The sequence below is a fragment of the Dermacentor silvarum genome, chromosome 9 (genome assembly GCF_013339745.2).
Source record: "Dermacentor silvarum isolate Dsil-2018 chromosome 9, BIME_Dsil_1.4, whole genome shotgun sequence".
In the NCBI taxonomy this organism is placed as follows: Eukaryota; Metazoa; Arthropoda; class Arachnida; order Ixodida; family Ixodidae; genus Dermacentor; species Dermacentor silvarum.
Window position 1 is genome coordinate 55,628,268 of NC_051162.1, and position 6,267 is coordinate 55,634,534.

At 47.0% G+C, this 6,267-nt stretch overlaps 1 pseudogene; it reads left to right on the plus strand.

Annotated features, from left to right (window-relative positions):
* Positions 1-1,903: 1,903 nt before the first annotated feature.
* Positions 1,904-5,112, plus strand: LOC119465255 (putative nuclease HARBI1; annotated as a pseudogene).
* The last annotated feature ends 1,155 nt before the right edge of the window (positions 5,113-6,267 follow it).

The following is a 6,267-nucleotide window of genomic DNA, read 5'->3' on the forward strand; positions in this document are numbered from 1 at the left end:
GCAGCAGCACCGGCAACACGCACAACTGTTGTCGACGCCGTCGGCGTTTTGCCCGCGTTCGCACAAAATGCGTGCGGCGTTGGTGACTGTTGCCGGAGCCTGTGATATAAATAGGCACTTGGTGCTGCAGCTAAACGTCGCTTCTCTTCCCTCCCCCTCCCCCCTACGGCCTTTCGTGCGTCCGAAGAAGGCGCGTTTGCTCTACATATATGGTGATTGTAAAGGAGGAAAGAGACGCCTACTTCTGCAGCCCTTAACGCACGGCGCAGAACGCGCGTTTGTTCTCCGCCGTGGGTTCACTCCCCGTGAAAGCGCGCGTCCCTCGCGCCCTTTCACTCGCACATACAGCGTTCGGCGGCGCGCGGCGACGATTTCATCTCCATTGACGTCATATGGAACCTCACGGCGACGGTGACGGCGACGCCGACGGCAGGAATCTGCTTTGGAGTGTCCATATAATTGCTATCGCAATAAAAATATCACCAAGCTTTCTGAACTCCTATTGGACACTTTTTATTGCGATAGCAATTATATGGACACCCCAAAGCGGATTTATGCCGTCGGCGTCGTCGTCACCGGTGCCGTCGCCGTGAGGGTCCGTATGACGTCAACGGCGATGAAATCGTCGCCGCACTCCGGACGCTGCATGTGCGAGTGAAAGAGCGCGAGGGACGCGCGCTTTCACGGGGAGCGAACGCACGTCGGAGAGCAAACGCGCGTTCTGCGCCGTGCTCCCTGAAGAGCTCCAGAATTAAGCGCCTCTTTCTCCTTTACAATCACCATATATCTGAAGGGCTGCAGAATTAAGCGTCTCTTTCCTCCTTTACAATCACCATATATAGAGAGCAAACGTGACTTCTTCTATCGCGCGAAAGGCCGTGGGGGGACGGGAGGGAGTGAGGGGAGGCGACGTTTAGCTGCGGCACCAAATGCGTATTTATATAAAAAAGTTGTTGCAGTTTCACCTGAAAGGTGAAGCATCAATTGCGATAGCAAACTTGTAGAGAGCTATACGGAGTAATGATATTAGCTTTATCAGCTGTATAAACTTGCACATGCAGCAGCATCGGCAACACGCAGAACTGTTGTCGACGCCATCCGCGTTTTTCCCGCGTTCGCTCAAAATGCGTGCGGCGTTGGTGACTGTTGCCGGAGCCTCTGATATAAATAGGCACTGCGTGCCGCAGCTAAACGTCGCCTCCCTTCCCTCCCCCTCCCCCACGGCCTCTCGCTCGTCGGAAGAAGGCGCGTTTGCTCTACATGCATGGTGATTGTGAAGGAGAACAGAGACGCCTACTTCTGCAGCCCTTAAGCGAGCACGGCGCAGAACGCGCGTTTGTTCTCCGCCGTGCGTTCACTCCCCGTGAAAGACGCGCCCCTCGCGCCCTTTCACTCGCACAAACAGCGTTCGGCGCGCGGCGACGATTTCTTCTCCAAATGACGTCATACGGAACCTCACGGCGACGGCGACGCCGACGGCAGAAATCTGCTTTTGAGTGTCCATATAATTGCTATCGCAATAAAACGTTGCGAGGCGAGAATGTGGGTAAGATTTCCGACGCAGCTCGACGAGCGTCCCATTCTGATATCATCGAAAACCTCCGAGCCGCCCCCAGAGGCACCGGCAACAGTCACCTACGCCGCGCGCGTTCGGTGCGAACGCGGGCAAAACACCGCCGGCGTCGACAACAGTTCTGCGCGTTGCTGGTGCTTCTGCATGTTCAAGTTTATACAGCTGATAAAACCACTATCCTTACTCTGTACAGCTCTCTACTAATTTGCTATCGCAATTGATGCTTCGCCTTTAGGGCAAAACTGCGACATTTTTTTTTAACGTTGTTTGTCGTTTCGCTGCTTTCCTTCTACCAATCTTCCAATCGCCTCTAACTAATCTATTGTAGACATGTTCCCTTTCCCCCTGCTCTCGATGAACTCAAAGGCTTCAAGGAGGCTAGAGGTGCCTAAATCGACAGCTGGGCAGATATATCTTCACATTCTAATAGAACGTGCTCCATCGTTTCCCTAGCTGCGGGAGCAGATGCTTCTTCTTCTTTATTGTACCTCGCATTTAAGTGCGCTTTCTAATAGCGTCATCGATCACCCGCACCGGTGCGCACCGGGGCGCCTTGGTGCGCACTTTCATCCTCGATCAACCGCACCGGTGCGCACCGACCATCCTCGATCACCGGAAGCGCACCCTGTTGGGGCGGTTTTCCGTTGTCCCATCTCGCACCGAGAAAATCGGCGGTGCGCCGGGGTGCAATCCCAGCAAGCACTGCGGGACGCGCGCGCGCACTGCCGACTGCAGAACCGCGAACGCTCTGGACCGATAGCTGAGACGGAGTTAGCTAGTCGAGATGTAGGCAATGAGAAAGGAAGCGCTGCTGGTTGCCGCATTCGATGAGCTTTTTTCAAGTTCGTCTGACAGCGAAGATGACATGCTGATCGACCTCGTCCAAAAACAATGCGGTGAAGAGCAGCCGAAAGTGGACAGGTTCGTTGAACGGGTCGTCAGGCGCCTCGACGACACCGGAGTAAGGAGCCTGTCTATTTGTAATTGTTTGCTGCTGCCAAAGCATTGTGTAAGGCCACTGCCATGTGAGATGTGTCGTTTACTTGCAGTTCCGGAAGCATTTCCGGGTAAGCAGGAGCGTCTGCTACCGGCTGATTGCGGATTACGAAAACTCCAGTTTTTATCCAAAGCATCACGGAGGCCCACATCCGCAGAAATCGGCCGAAGAGCACGTTCTTTCGTTTCTTTGGTGAGTTGTTTATCCCCGTTTGTTTCTAAATAATTCTAGTCGGGTACCTGCATGCGTGAGAACTGGTTTACTTCGTCAGGTTTGCAGGAAACAAAACTACCGAGAGAGCCGTCGCCGTCACGTTTGAGCACTGTGAATGGAATCATCGAACGTGTGGCAGGCTACTTGGACAGCATCAGCGCGGATGTGATGCGCTTCCCAGAGACACCTGAAAAAAAAAAAAAAAATAGCAGCCAGCGCAAAGTTCGAAGAAGTAAGGCGACGGTGTTGTCATAAATGCTTTTATGGGGCAGTTGTTTACTTAAACCCTTTTTTAAAGTATAAGAATCCAGAGGAGTTTGTTTTTGGACCGCTGTTTGCTGCTTGTTATGCATCCCGCAATATTCGAAATCTCGGCAAGAGAGGCCCTAGTTCTCTCCTCTTTAAAGATGACTTTCACAAATGCGCTACAATTACGAAGATGGCTTACAAACAAACCATGCCTTGGGCTGTTAACTTTTGATAAATGCTCTACGTGTCTGTTGGAGACTGCATATGAAGTCGAATTGCAAAATATATGAAAAAGGGAATAACATGAAGGAATTGCATTTTAAGTGCAAGGTTTAATCCCTCCTTTGCCCTGCATGCTTTGAATTATAATCCATCCTTAGGCTAACAAGTTTTATGCCAACAGTCTCGTCGTGTCTGATTTTTAGTCACCCACTGCTTTTCTTCTCTCGTGAACACTACCTGTGCATAGTGTAATAACAGGTAAGGCATTTACCCAGCCTTAATTTTATCTCCTTGTATGACTGGCTATATTGCGGTTCTTCACACACATTTTAGCTGCTTTTTCCTGCATAATCTGTGTTTAAAAATAGTTAATATTGGTATTTCAGCATGCTAGAGAAAGTAACTTGGAAGGTAAATTCAAAACCCATTAATGTTTCACTGGCTTCAGATTTCAGGTTTTCTAAGTGTCTTGGGATGTATTGACGGAACATACATAGAAACGAGGTGCCCAGCCGGGAAGATTGCCTCAACATATACAAACAGGCACGACAAGAAGTCATACGGCGTTCAGGCAATTTGCACTGCTGATCGCAAGTTTGTGGATGTGTTCCTTGGCCCCACAGGCAAGATGCACGACGCTGAGACATTCAAGCGCAGTTTCGCTTTAGATAAACTGCCAGGAGTTTGTGAAGGCAAGTATCATCTGCTTGGTGATGCCGCCTATCCACTCCGAGAATATCTCCTGACACCATTCAGGGACTATGGTTCGCTGACCCCTGAATGTGTACAATATAACTTGCGCTTGAGCCAAACACATGTACGCATTGAAAATTTTTTTGGCCTGCTGAAAGGACGTTTCAGGCAACTTTTGTACTTGTAATTCTGGACGGTAAAGAAGGCCAAATTGTTCATTCTTGCATGCTGCGTACTCCACAACATGTGCATTGAAGGAGGGGACAATGGCCTTGACTATGAGGATGTGGGTACCACAAATGCCAGCAGGCCAAACCCGATTGAAATGCTAACCTTTGTAGACTCAAAAACAGAAAAAGTGCTGAAGCAGCTAGGAGAAAAAAAAAACGGAAGCAAATTGTACGGTACCTTCAGACCATTCAGTGAGCCACGACTATTTAGTACTGAATCTGGCTGTTCATTTATTTTTACTGTTTAGCTTCATAATGGCTTCCATACCTCTTTCCTGGCCATAAGAAAAATAAGGGTTCACTGCAGGTTCACATTAATTTCTAGTGACAATTTTACATTATTGATATTAGCATGCAGCACGAGAATAATGCAGGCAATTGAATGTAATATTTCATTACATTATGGTGACTTTTCATTGTGGTGACAGTAGTCCTGCTTAGATAACAAATGAATGAAAGAAGCTGTCAAAACAGGTATTTAGAGTATTTAAGGACTTTCATCACTTTCAAAGATATTGTGCCGGCAGGTTTTTGTAAGTAGTAGGCTACGACAAAATGTCTGCTTAGAATTACCATGTAGAATAACACAGAAGTGTAGGAGGTAAGAGAGAGTGTACGCTGCATTTTAATGTTCGGTGCACCTGCTGCTGTTGACCAAGCATGGCTGAGAGAGGGACAACTGTACACTGCATTTCCATGCATCAGTACCAAGAGTATCATGCTTATGTGCTGCACTTTCATGTTCTCTTTCTGGTAAGCCACAATTCGTAAGATACCCTTACCATGCCTTGTTCTAACAGCTTGTTTTGTACAAGTGATCCACAAATAAATATTTTTTACCTTGCCTAGGTTCTCTGTCGTCTGTCTTGAGCCAGATGCAGTGAGTTGTAATAAAATACATCATGAATACTCACAAGGTGTATCTTTCAATATATTTATTAAATATTATGAACCGAAATGAAATGGAGGATACAAAAGATCAATTGGTACAGTATGCTTTAATTATGACGATGACAACAACATATTGTACAGCATTGCCACTTTGGCCTAAGTGGTGGTAAGGAAAATGAATAAAGACGTGCTTCGTAGATAAGAGGTAGACTGAATGCACTCTCATCTTGTCCTCTTATCCTCTGTATCTCATCCTCAGAGCAGTTTTATGTTTTTTTTTATCTAAGGACCAAGTACAGATGTCCCACACTATGGACTCCAGGAAGACGCTGCTACTGTAGGCTGATTTGGTGCCCCCAGCAGGTGTTTCAACAGCTCCAGCTTCTCTTTGTGTCGTCGCTCTCGCTGCTGTTCTCTATCTTCATGAATTTTCCACATCATTTCCGGGATGCTTAATTTTGATCTTTTGGGTGGAACTGTGTCATTTTGCTTGTCTGATCTATATTCAACCCTTCCTGGTCCTCGCGAAAGCTCAGGTTCAAAACTGTCGTCTATGGATTTAATCTTGGCCAATTCGTCGTCAAAGGGAATTTCTGTGGGCTCGGCACCTGAGGTTGCATTGTTTTTTTTTTTTTTTGCTTCAGAGCGCCTCTTTTTTATGGTCTTAAATCTGTTCTGGCACTGCTCTGCAGTTTTGCAGTGCCCTGTTTCATCTTCTATATCTAGAGCAATTGCAGCCCACACGGTCCTTCTTGTTCTTAAATCTTTTCATCGGGCCCACTTGGCTCAAGTAATCATAAAATTTGTCCGAAAGGACCCTTGTTTCCCCTTCACTCCATTCACTTGTTTGAGGACTCTTTGTGCCTTGATCATATCTTTCATCAGCATCTGGTAATGAGAAAGCAAATTCATGCATGTCAATTAATGTACAATTCCTATTTCAGTACCATCCAAGAAATAATAGCCACAAAAGTGACAATAGGCGACACATATATGAAAGAAAGCCAACTGTCAACTGAAACATACCCAGTCAAAAAAAAAAAAAAAAAACAGTGAGCCCCGTTCGCACCAGTTGAACCCAATATGTCAACTGGGCTCATGAATGCAATTGCGTATTTCTTTGGGTCCAATAGGACGGTTCGCCATGTAGTAGTCTTATTGGGTGAAGTTATTTCCCATTGGAAGCACCGATTAGGCTC